Raw genomic sequence first — 13667 nt, forward strand, 5'->3', positions numbered from 1 at the left:
TTATTTAAATTTAAATAAAATAAGCCATGTTTACTTTGAAACATCAAAAAACTAATTAACTAATACAATAATTAAAATAAATGAATCTATTATGACATATAGAAAAATATTTTCGAAGTATAATTTCTTTGTTTTTCAATCAATATGAGTTTTTTTTTCTACTTGAAAAGATAAACCATCCTAATTGTCATCCTTAGTTAACCCTAACAGCAACCCCTACCTGAGCCCTAGCCCCAAAAATGATGTACAATCTAACTATAATCCAAAATTAAACTATAATTATAGCACTAAAACATATCCCTATTGATATTCTAAACTCTAATCATGACAAAAATCTCAGCCCAAACCATAATCTAAACCAAAAACCTACACACTAATATTGGTTATAGTCCTAACCCTAAAATCTAACCCTTAACCATAATGTAAAAACAAACTCCAGAATATTGATCAAAATCCTAAACCTAACTATAGGGATAACCATGATATTAAACTCTAAATCCAGTCCCAAGGTCTTAACCATGGTGTAAACCTATAACCGAACTCTTAAAAAATTTACTAATCCCTGATCCTAATCACATTCCCAACTTTAAAATTGAACCATAAACCATAGTTGTAACCATAATCATAAACTTAAACAAAACCCTAACCCTAAAGGTACAATCATAAAATTAATCATAGCTTAGACCCTAATCCTAGCACAAACCACAATCATGACCAAATATAAATCGTCACCTTACCCCTAATCATAATTTCAATGTTAACCCTAACATTAGTTTCAATCCTACCAGGATATGAACCCTAATATAGACTTCACCTTGATCCTCACCCTAATCTTAAGTCTAATTAAACCCTGACTAAAACCTAATCTAAATGATATATCTAACTATAATCCTAACTGTAACTATCATACAACCCAATGCTAACCCTCATGTATATTTAATCCCTAATCTTAACTCTAAATATTCTATAAACTCTAGAATTGACCTTGATTCTAACCATAACCCTAAAATCTAAATTGTAACCATAGCACGAAAGGTGGGGACCCCCGCTACGTGGCACAATTCTAGGTCTTGGAGCCTCGCGAAAGCACTACAGAGTGAGGAAATGTCAGAAAGGTGACATGTGGTAGCATGACGCAATTCTGGGCTTTAGAGCATTGAAGAAACAATGCAGCGTAAGGAGGCGCTACAATGGAGACTCATGGAAAGAAGAGGAAAGACTTTCATGTCGCTGGCAGAAAACTACGAAAAGAGATAACATGATGTGTTAACCTCCCACAAAAAATGCAAGGTTGACCACAATGGGGAATTTGGTTTCCCCAAAAATGAATGATGGTCATCGATGAAGGTCTTCCTCTCGAAATAGACGGCATACATGCATCGTGAATCCTCACATATGAAGGATTAAGTCACAACCGTTGATGTAGATTCTCCCCTCAAAAAGGATGACTGAGATGCAACGAGGAAACTCCTCCCAATGAAGGATTAAGTCACATTCGTCGAACAAGATTGGCTTTATTTCCAATGGATGACTAAGATGTAGTGAAGAGATTCCTCCCAACAAACGAAGCAGATAGCACAAAAGGTGTGAACCCCCTCCATGTGGCACAATTTTGGGTCTCAAAGACTCATGAAAGCATTGTGGAGTGAGGAAATGTTGGAAAGGCAATGCGTGGTAGCATGATGCAATTCTGGGCTTAAGAGAATTGAAGAAACAATGTAGCATGACGATGCATCAGAATGGAGATGCATGGTAGCATCTTGTGCAATTCTAGGCTTTAGAGTGTTTTGAAGACACTAGCATATAAAGAAACGTTAGAATGGGAATGCATGGCAACATCTTACACTTTTGGGAAGATGAGAAGATAGCTCGTGAAGAAATAAGAGTTATCGAATCTCGCAGCATGAATCAACCTGACCAAGAAAAAATGATCCAACGTGGTCAATGAAGAAATCGAGCCAACACAAAATGTTAGCCACCAACTTTAGCGATGGTAACCCTCTACAAAGAACCTATCCCATTTAAGGTCTCTCAGATCAGACATCAGTGATGGGTTGAATAGGGGAAAACAATAGCACACAATGCCCTCCTAAATGAAATTCTAAATGTAACACTAATAACCATGGTCCTACTTCTTTCCCTAACCTTATCCATGAGCGTGGGAATATACATATTATTATGTAGGGCACCTTATATAATAATAAATATAATCTAAAATCCCAACCCCTACTCCCCTCCTAACTATAACTGTGACCATAAGAAAACTTCTAAATATAACCCTTCCTCTAACTCTAACCCTAACCCTAACCCTAACTATAACTGTAACCCTATCCCTACCACTAACTGTAACCCTGAATCTAACTCTACCATAATTGGACTTTAACCCTAACTATAACTGTAACCCTAAACCTAACTCTAACCTTAACCGTAACCCAAAACCTAACCCTAATCGTAGCTAGAATTCTAATACTCTGTCTACCCCTAACTCAAACTATAGCCCTAACTATAACTCAAACTCTAACCCTAACTCATATTCTAACCCTAAACCTAACCCTAATCTTGACCCTAACCCCAACCCTAAGCCTAAGCCTAACCCTTTGTCTACTCCTATCTCTAACCCTAACCCTAACCCTAATCCTACCCCTAACTCTAACCCTAAATCTAACTCTTACTATAAATCTAACTCTACCATAATTAGACTCTAACCCTAACCCTAACTTTAATCCTGACTGAAACCCTAACCCTAACCCTAACTCTAACCTTAACCCTGACTCAATCCCCTTACCCTAACCTTAACATTGATATAACTCTCTCTATATATAACCCTAACTCTAAATATAAACGTATCCCTAGCCCTAACCCTAACCCTAAATCTAACTCTAACCCTAACTGTAAGCGTAACCCTACCCCTACCGATAACTCGAACTGTAAATCTAAGTCTACCATAATTGGATTTTAATTTTAACCCTAAACCTAACTCTAAACTTAACCCTGACTCAAAACTCTAACCCTAACCCTAACTCTAACATTAACCCAACTGTAAAATTTCTATTGGTAACTCAAACCCTAAACCTAACCCTAATTCTAGCCCTAACTCTAACTCTAGCTCTAGCTCTAACCCTAACTCTAACCATAACTCAAACTGAAACCCTAAACGTAACCCTAATCCTAACCCAAATTATAATGCTCTGTCTACCCCTAACTCAAACTATAACCCTAACCCTAACTCAAACTCTAACCCTAACTCATACTCTAACCCTAAACCTGACCCTAGCCCTAACCCTAACCCAAAACCTTACCCTAACCCTAACCCTAACCCTATCTATAACCCTAACCCTAACCCTAACTCTAATCCTAATCTTAACCCTAATTCTAATCCTAACACTAACCTTAACCCTACCCCTAACTCTAACCATAAATCTAACTTTGCCATAATTAGAATCGAACCCTAACCCTAACCTTAACCCTAGCTCAAACCCTTACCCTAACTTTGTCCCTAACCATATATCTACGTATGACTATAACATTTTACATTACAATATCCCAAAAATAAAATATATATTTTTATCTAAATTAAACTCCTTATATTAAATTTAAAATAATATTTGACTCAAACCTTAACCGTAACCCTAACCTTAACCATGAACATTACTCTAACCCTAACCTTAACCATAAACATAACTCTACGCCTAACACTAACCCTAATTCTAACTCTACCATAATTGGACTCTAATCCTATCCCTAACCCTAACTATAAGCATAACTCTAACCCTAGCCTTAACCATGAGCATAACTCTAACTCTAGATCTGACTCTACCATAATTGGACACTAACCCTAACCCTAACCTTAATTTTGATCCTAACTCAAACCCTAACCCTAACTCTAACCTTAACCTTGATTCAAACCTTAACCCTAACCCTAACCCTAGCCTTACTATAACCCTAACTCTAATCATAACCATAACCATAACTCTAACCCTAACCTTAACCATGACCATAACTCTAACCCTAACCTTAACCATAAACATAACTCTAATCTGAACCTTAACCATAACTCTAATGATAACCATAACCATAATTCTATCCTTGACCTTAACCATAGCTCAAACCCTAACCCTAACTCCAACCCTAACCCTAATGCTAACCCTAACCCTAATTCTATCCCTAAGGTTAACATTAACTGTAATGTTAACTTTGTCCCTAACCATATATCTACGTATGAATATAACATTTTACATTACAATATCCCAATTCTTTTTATTTATCTAAATTAAATTCCTTATATTAAATTAAAATATATATTTGACTCAAACCCTAACCTTAACCCTATCCCCACTATAACCCTAACCATAACCATAATGATGACTCTAACCCTAACCTTAACCATGAGCATTACTCTAAACCTAACATTAACCATAAGCATAACTCTACCCCTAATTCTAACCCTAATTCTAACTCTACCATAATTGGATTCTAACCCTATCCCTAACCCTAACTATAAGCATAACTCTAACCCTAGCCTTAACCATAAGCATAACTCTGACTTTGGATTTGACTCTACCATAATTGGACTCTAACATTAACCCTAACCTTAATTTTGATCCTAACTCAAACCCTAACCCTTTAAACTCTAACCTTAACCTTGACTCAAACGTTAACCCTAACCCTAACATTAGCCTTACTATAACCCTAACACTAACCCTAATCATAACCATAACCATAACCATAATCCATATGCATTGCATGAAGCTAAAACAACACACATGCTTTTATTGTTGGAATAATTCCACCTTACTATCTCCACGTTGCCAGTCAGTTATAACAAAACTACCAGTTTGTCATATTTCCCAGCCATTGACTGTTAGTGCTGTCAAAATAATACTAGGTCCTCTACAATATATGAGGAAGTTAGTTTATTTGCAACATGAATTCAGGGAAGTTCTACCAACCTATAGGTGTTGGAAGCATCTATATATAGAGAGAGCCACTGTAATGTGTTGCTATACTTAGATTAATAAAACAATATCTTTATCTTTCAAATTTTTTTTGTGTTGTTGTTCTTTTCTCTTAAGTTTCTCTATGTTTTCTTCATGGTATCAAAGCAACTTTTGATTCATGGGCTGTGATATGGTTTCTTGCTCTGATGTATGACTATATCAGAGCATCTATGATTCACAGCTTATGGTAAAAATTGTTTGTGTGAAGTTTTAGTTTTTTTGCTGCATGTTATTTATGATTGAGCAACATCAAATAAATCTACGAATATTTTGGAGAAAGCTAGAAGAATCCAATAAAGTGTTTATCATAATCATATGAGAAAATGTCTTTTAATGCCAAGCTGAAGAAAAATCAGAAAAGTGTTGAATATCGTAGGAAGCAAGACACTGTTGTTTGTGTAGTTCTTAAAAAAAATATTGAGTAGTTTGGGCTTTATGTTGGCTATTAGATCTATCGTTTTTATTGGATTTGAGTGTCTAGGTATAGAAAATAGTTGGGAGATGGTATGTTAAAGTTTTTTTTTTATCACATAATGAAGATGATGTAGGATGTAAGTGTATGGATTGGTAGTAAGTGGATATGTCAATTTAAATGTGAAGGTTATGTTGTCAAGTTTTGGTCATGTAATGGAAGATTGTTGAATCAAATATCCCTCAAGTGAGTATTGTACCTAATCTATTGTAAGAGGTGCATTATCCGTTGTGCTCGACGCCTCAAAAGTTTTAGATATTGATGAACCATGTATCTGAAAAATATTTCTAGAGAACTATTGAGCACAATGGCTAGGTACCCATGTGACTCGGTAGATGGATTATTTTTTATATGGACTCAATACTAGTGTGCATGAGAAAAGTTTAGAGTTGGTTTCTCCATCATTGGATCAATGGTTTTGTGAAGTTTGAAGGGTTTGTGGTAATCCAAAACCACTTGTTTAGGTGAATCTATTGAAAGCTTTGTGGTAAGCCAAAACCACTTATTTAGGTGAAAAACCTAAAAGTCTTGAAGGGTTTGCGGTAATCCAAAACCATTTGGTTAGGTGAAAAACCTAAAAGTCTTGAAGGGTTTGTGGTAAACCAAAACCACTTGTTTGGGTGAAAGATCCTAAAGCATTTTTTGAAGAGTTTGTGGTAAGCTAAAACCACTTAACAAGAGGAATGAATTTTTCCATAGTGATAGTGATAGGGGAAACTAAAAATTTCTAATACAAAAATGAGACACAGTAGGCTTTCTTCCACTCCAAGCCTCTTCAGGGGTTATGTTCATGACAACCTTTGTAGGAGTTCTATTTAGAATATAAACTGCTGTATGAATTGCTTCAGCCCAAAGATTTACCTCTATTTGTTCTTATAATTCTTAGAAATTTCCAACTTTTCTTTTCAGTTAGAACCTTAAACTCCTTAAATTTATGAAACACTTCCTCCTTCTTTTGTAGAAAGTATACCCAAATTCTTCTTGAATAGTCATCTATGAATGTGATAACATACCTTGCACCTCCAAGTGAGGATGTTTTGAAAGGACCCATTACATCGCTGTGGACTATGTGTAAAGGCGTTTTGGTTCTCCATGATTTTGCTCGTGGGAAACTTTTTAAATGTTGCTTGCCCATTGCACATCCTTCACATACTGCTTTTGTTGGAGAGATTCTTGGTAGACCATGCACCATCTTCAACTTCTCTATAATTTTGAGACTTTGATAGTTTACATGCCCTATACGCTCATGCCACAAGCTGCTCACATCATCGTACTTTGCAATAGCACATAAATCTTTATTTCCAATAAATTCTTGAAATTTATAAAGCCCATTTTCCTCTCTACCAATTGCAGTCACTTCATAATTTTTATTCACATCCTTGACTAAGCATTTATCATTGTAAGATTCTACTTTGTCTCCTTGATTTGCAATTTGAAAGACATAGAGAAAATTTGTTGATAGTTGAGGGACAAGCTTCACATTTTTTAACATTCCATTATTTACTTGCACATTTCCACTTCCTTGAACTTCTAGAGGACTATTATCTCCTAGATATATATTCTCACCATTGCTTTCACTGAATAACTCAAACTGCTCCTTATTATGTGACATATGTTGTGTGCAACCAAAATCAATTATCCATTCATCCTTAAAAGAACTATTTTCTTTAAGTGCTACATAGAAGGTATTCCTCTTAGAATCAAATGATTTTGTAGACTTATTCTTTTCTAAATCATTAATCCTTTTGTAACATTCATTAGCTTTGTGTCATTTCTTACCACAGTGATGACATTTCCACTTACTTCTATTTGGATTCCTATATGAATTATTATTATCTCCATACTTCCAAATCTTTCAATTAGATCTATTATCTTGTGTCCTTTGATGATATTGTTTTTCTTTCATTAAAAATGCTTGAGATTCACAATCAAAAATAGAGGATTCTCTTTCTTTTATTTGACATTTTTCTTCTTGAATTAACTTAGCACACAACCCATTAGATTTAATGCCTTTTAATTTATCAACAGTATTAAGTCTCCTTATAAAAGATTGATAAGAGCCTAGAAGATTTTGTGAAATTATTTGCACAAAATCCTTATCATCTATGATATTTCCAAGAGAAACCAATTCATTTTTCTTTTCCTTTAATTTACTTAAATGAGTCACTACTTCCTATGAGCCTTTTAATTTTAGATTATACAACTTTTTGATGAGAGATATAATCCATACATCACTTGAATTTTGATACAAACTTTCCAAGATCTTCCATACTTGGCACTCCTCTTCTTTCATTTCAAACTTCTGGAAAAACTTCTTCTGAAAGCGTTAACTTTATCAAAGCAGATGCCTTCTTGTCTCTCCTATTCCAATCATCATGTTCTTTTCTAGAATCTACTAGTCTCTGCTCACTACCATTTGCAATATCATAACAGTTCTGTAGAGTTAGAGACATTTCAATTTGTGAAACCCAATCATAGTAATTCTTTCCATTCAATCTAATTGAGGGTAGAGGAGTACTAAGAGAATCCATTAATCAACTTCTCTTCTTTTTTGAAAAAAATAGAACTTTCAGCACGTCAAAGTTAACAAGGACATGAAATTATTACCAAATTTGTGTAGAGAATAAACTTAGTGTTGTTCAACCAATTTTTAGCCTGCAACAAAGAAGATTAGAGATTTTCTCCATAAAGCCACTGCCCAGAAATTAGATCTACTCAAAAGAAGGTGGATGAAAAATTGTATAGGTAGCTTGTCGGTAGTCTCTTATATCTTACCATAACTAGACCAAATATTGCATATGTTGTTAGTGTTGTATCCAGGTACATGGAAAACCCACGCTTTGATCATTGGAAGGCTGCTAAGAGGATCTTGAAGTACATCAAAGACCCTTACAAGCTTGGCACTGAGTACCAACATGGAGGAGACCCTACTTTAGTAGGCTATATAGATTTTGATTATGTAGCTGATATTGATGATAGGAAATCAACTTCAGGATATATCTTCCACCTTGGATTCAGACCAATCTCTTGGAGCAGCAAGATGCAATCAACAGTGACACTATCATCAATAGAAGTCGAATATATTGTAGCATCAAAGGCATCTCAAGAAGCTCTATGGATCAGAAGACTACTTGAAGAGACATGTCATCAACAAGCTCATCGAACTACCATATTTTGAAACAACCAAAGCACTATTAAGCTTGCAAAGAATCCTGTCTGCCATGCAAGATTCAAACATATTGAAGTTCACCACCACTTTGTTTGAGATCTCATGGAGAGTGAAGTAATCAAGCTACACTTCTGTGGCATTGAAGATCAAATTGTAGATATATTTACCAAAGCATTATCTACTATCAAATTTTTCAAGTTTAGAAAATTGCTATATCTCAAAGAGGTTGATGTTTGAATTCATTCTTGTAATAATTTCTCCCACTTAAAGATGCATTCATGGTAGAAATTAAGGGAAGGTGTCGGAATAATTCCACCTTATTATCTCCACATCACTGGTCCGTTATAACAAAATTGCTAGTTTATCATATTTTCCAGCCATTGGCTTTTAGTGCTGTCAAAATAATATCAGATCCTCTGCAATGTATGAGGAAGTTAGTTTATTTTCAACATGAATTCAAGAAAGTTCTACCAACCTATAGGTGTTGGAAGGCTCTCTATATAGAGAGAGCCATTGTAATGTGTTGTTGTAGCTAGATTAATAAAACAATATCTTTCTCTTTCAAATTTGTTTTGTGCTGCTATGCTTTTCTCTTAAGTTTGTTTATGTTTTTTTCATTTATACTAATAAACAAAAATAATAATTTGAATCCATGTAATCACAAGACAAGCTACAATGGATGGAATGTTAGTATTTAAAATCCAAATGAATATATATTATTTACTTACCACATTTAGCGGCTAAGATTGCCCTATACTCTTCCATGTCTTGTATATTAATCGAAAGAATAGACTCTGTTTGACATCGCAGGGCTAGTATTCCAAATTTCCGCCAGTTATCTACCTGGGGAGGTAAGCCCAATACCACTATTTATAATAAAAAAATGAATCTTATTAAGGCGAAGGTAGTGACAGCTAAAAAATAGAGAAAGAAACATATCTATTTTCTATCATTTACGATTGTCAATGCAATTGCAATTACGAAGAATATCCATTTCGCACACATTCTCTGTTTTGTGTGTGTCTAGTTTTTTATATTATCATAGTGTTGTTAACGTGTCTCTGTAGCTTTTGGACTATTAGGGCACTCCTTTAGGCCTAGTTGTATTTGGGCAATACCTTAATTTTACTACACTTAATCAAAATAAAAATGAAAATAATAAGTTCAAACATTCATAAATACTTAAAGCAACAAATGTAAATGTGACCTATGAATCCTGCAATATATAGTAAATATATAATGTTAATAAAAGACAACTAGAAATATCATGTTAACATGAAGCTATCTTCACATTTTAATATAGTATTTAAAAAAATGTCATGATGACATCAAGCTCCCTTACCTTCCTACCCATTTACTTGTTCCTGCAATTTCAATACATCAAAGTTGTGATCTTCACTTTTTTTCCTACTATTTTCATTTTTTACTTAACTATTTGTATAATATTTTTAGTATCACTGTTTAATTCAAACAATGAAATTTAAAATTAAAAACATTTTTATATTCAAATATTCTATTTTTAAATAGATGAGTACTTTGAAGAATAATTAGAAAGCATGTATTTAGTTAAAAAACAAAAACAAAATGACACAACGTAATATTCAAAATGTGCATGCTTTGAAAATTAGCTAGAGACCCTATATTTATTAATAAATAATCAATAAAAAAATGACAAACTAGATAGTACTGGTGACCTTCCTATTAATAGAACATATAATATAAATAAACATTTTACTAGTGAGGCCAGCCGTCCAAAATGACTCTGACTTTTTCTGCTTCAGCTTTTGATTTGAATGAAAGTTGACTGACGCTGCAATCAACCCATTCAATTCATCGCTAAAATTGATGACATGAAACACAAATTCTACTTCTAACTGGGTTGCACAACACGGATTTGATCTCAGCTACAAAATGAGGTGCAGCTCTTGCTTTTCTATTCTTCTTTTCTTCTTTGTAATGATTTTTTCTTCTGTGAAATCCGATTACAGATGGCATAATTGTAACAATGATTCAACTTACGCCAACAGCAGTACATATTCTGCTAATCTGAACCGAGTCATGTCGGATCTATTTACAAATACATCTCTAAATTCGGGGTTTAACAAATCTTTCTATGGTCAAACACCCAACAAGATCTATGGTCTTCTGCAGTGTTTTGGGAACTTATCAGCACAGAAATGCTCAGACTGTGCACAAGCAGCAAAGACTTCTCTCATGGAGCATTGCGCGAACACCACAGGTGGCATGATATTGATGGATGACTGTTTTTTGCGCTATGACAACTCTAATTTCATTTCAACCCTCGATACCAACGTATATAAAAAGCTGTGGAATCCCATTGAAGTCGACACGAGCAATATGGATGATTTCAAAGCCAAAACCTCTATTCTTCTCTCCAACTTGTCCAATCTAGCTTTAGATCCTGCAAATAAGCGATTCGCCATGGGAACGACCAACTACTCCACATCCAAAAATGTCTATGGGCTCGTTCAATGTTGGAGATATTTATCTATCAATGATTGCAAGAATTGTTTGTTTACAGCAAGAAAAACTGTGGAGGATTGTTGTTCTATGAACCAAGGAGGTCGGGGTCTGTTAGGAAACTGCGTGGTCAGATTTGAGTCATATTCATTTTTCAACACTACAGTTGTATCTTCTCCACCTACTTCAACAACTTCTGCACCTCCCACAGCAGGACAGACCCAATCAAAGAGTAAGCACAAACACCTCCTTTTAATATTTGTTGGATTCTATGTCTGATATTCTTGTATTGAAAAGAATCTGCACTGCAGAGAAGCAGTCAAAAGTACCCTTAATCTTGGGAGTATTTGTCTAATTGCAATGAGAAAAAGAGTGAGATTTGTCATTTTTAGGAGCCCAGTCACCCACAACGAAGGTGCTGCGTCCAATTTTTTTTGTTCTCTGTTGGGTTTAGTTTTTAAACAAAAAAATTCTGAGTTTTTATAATTTTCTTTCCTACACAGAGGGGCATGGGTATTCTGCCGAATCTCGTTTACTCATACCTGACCAGCAACATTTACTCATGAGCTTAGGGACATTGGCAGAAGCCACACAAAATTTTCATGAAAATAACAAGCTTGGAGAGGGAGGCTTTGGAAGTGTATACAGGGTGGGGCTATATTGTATCCTTGACCTTAATCAACACTGTGTTCATAAGGTTATTAAGGGGGAAATTTCTTTAAGAGAAATGCAGAGCTCTAATTCTGGTTTGATCTTTCAGGGAACAAATAGAGACGGGAAGGACATAGCAGTCAAAAAGCTGTCTGCAAAATCTTTCCAAGGTACAATGGAGTTCATGAATGAAGTGAAGCTAATATCTAATGTTCAGCACCGAAATCTTGTGAAGCTGTTAGGATGTTGCACAGAAGGAGATGAACGGTTGCTTATTTATGAATATCTTCCCAATAAGAGCCTGGATACTTTTCTCTTTGGTGAGTTATGTTCTCTCTTTATTTATTACATATAATATAATATTATTTTGCAGAGTCATAGTTTAAACATTATACATTTAGCTTCATTTCAGTACTAAAAGTGTTAAATAGTCAAAATTGACTTATTTTTTCCAAGCTTAATTTTTTTCCTTAGCATGTGATGCTTTGAAGAATGATGGATAGAATTGGGATTAGAGATCCAGAAAAGCGAAGACAGCTAGATTGGCAACAACGCTATAACATCATCACTGAAATTGCTCGGGGTCTTCTCTATCTTCATGAAGATTCACAGGTGAAAATCATTCACAGGGATATTAAAACAAGCAATATTTTGCTTGATGACAAATTTAATCCTAAAATAGCTGACTTCGGTTTAGCCAGAATTTTCCCAGAAGATGAAACACAAATCCAAACAAGAATTGCGGGCACAATGTAAGGACCCCAATGATGATTGAAATTGTTTAAAATTATTTTTCAATTTTTCTAAGTGGGGTTTATTTGTGAGGCAGAGGTTACATGGCTCCAGAGTATGCAATGCGAGGACAACTGTCAGTTAAAGCTGATGTTTATAGCTTTGGTGTGCTAGTGCTTGAGATTGTCAGCGGAAGGAAAAACTTAGATATTCATTTAGACCAGGGGATGCAGAATCTGTTGGAATGGGTACCAAATCAATCTACCACTATATGTTTGTTTTCAATAATGGATTTCAATTCCAGATATCAAACTTAAAACTGACGGCACTAAGGAATAAATTAAGCTTGAAAATATAAGTCAACTTTGACTATTTAACACTTTTAGCTTAGGAATCAAATCTTAATGTATTATGTTCAAACAATCTCAAAACTGACAGATACTGACAGATATAATTTGTGATTTATACAGGCATGGAGAGTTTATAGAGGAGGAGATGTGATAACTATGGTTGAGCCAACATTAAGAGAGAGGTGCTCATAGGATCTTGTGGTACGATGCATTCATGTGGCACTTTTGTGTGTACAAGCTGATGCCACAGTTCGTCCACTTATGTCCAAAGTTGTTCCGATGATATTGAGCAATTCGGTGACATTGCCAGTTCCATCAAAGCCGGCGTTTTTAAGTGGCTCGGATTCAAGTAAAGGACTAGAATTAGTAAGGCACGGAAAGGAGACACCCACATTTGAAGACTCGCAGACATCTGGAACCACCGCTTCTTCTGCGTTGGGCGTTCCATCGGTAAATGAAACCTCCGTCACTAACATGGGGCCAAGATAAGGTAGGTATTGACATTTAGGCTCCGTTTGGTTGCCGGAATATGGGTGGAATAGGAAAACGAAATTAGAATATGTTTTATATTCGTTGTTTGGTAAGCTCAATTGGAATAGAGAATAGGAAGACATATTCCAATTTTGCCCCTAAAATGAGCATATGTCCATGCCCAAAAATATTTGTTATTGGAATAGGCCATTTCCATTCCCATTCCGATTTTCCATTAAAAAATATTTTTTATTAATTTTTTTTTTTTATAACATTTTTAAAAATTATATCTATTTGTTTAAAAAAATGAAAATGAAAATGAATTAACTAAAAAAAATAAATTA

General features: G+C 34.8%; 1 pseudogene; it reads left to right on the forward strand.

Moving 5' to 3' along the window:
• Positions 1 to 10505: 10505 nt before the first annotated feature.
• On the forward strand, positions 10506 to 13354 carry LOC149563468 (cysteine-rich receptor-like protein kinase 15; annotated as a pseudogene).
• The last annotated feature ends 313 nt before the right edge of the window (positions 13355 to 13667 follow it).

This window comes from Cupressus sempervirens, chromosome 4 (assembly GCF_028749045.1).
Source record: "Cupressus sempervirens isolate cs-2001-9-10 chromosome 4, ASM2874904v1, whole genome shotgun sequence".
NCBI lineage: Eukaryota > Viridiplantae > Streptophyta > Pinopsida > Cupressales > Cupressaceae > Cupressus > Cupressus sempervirens.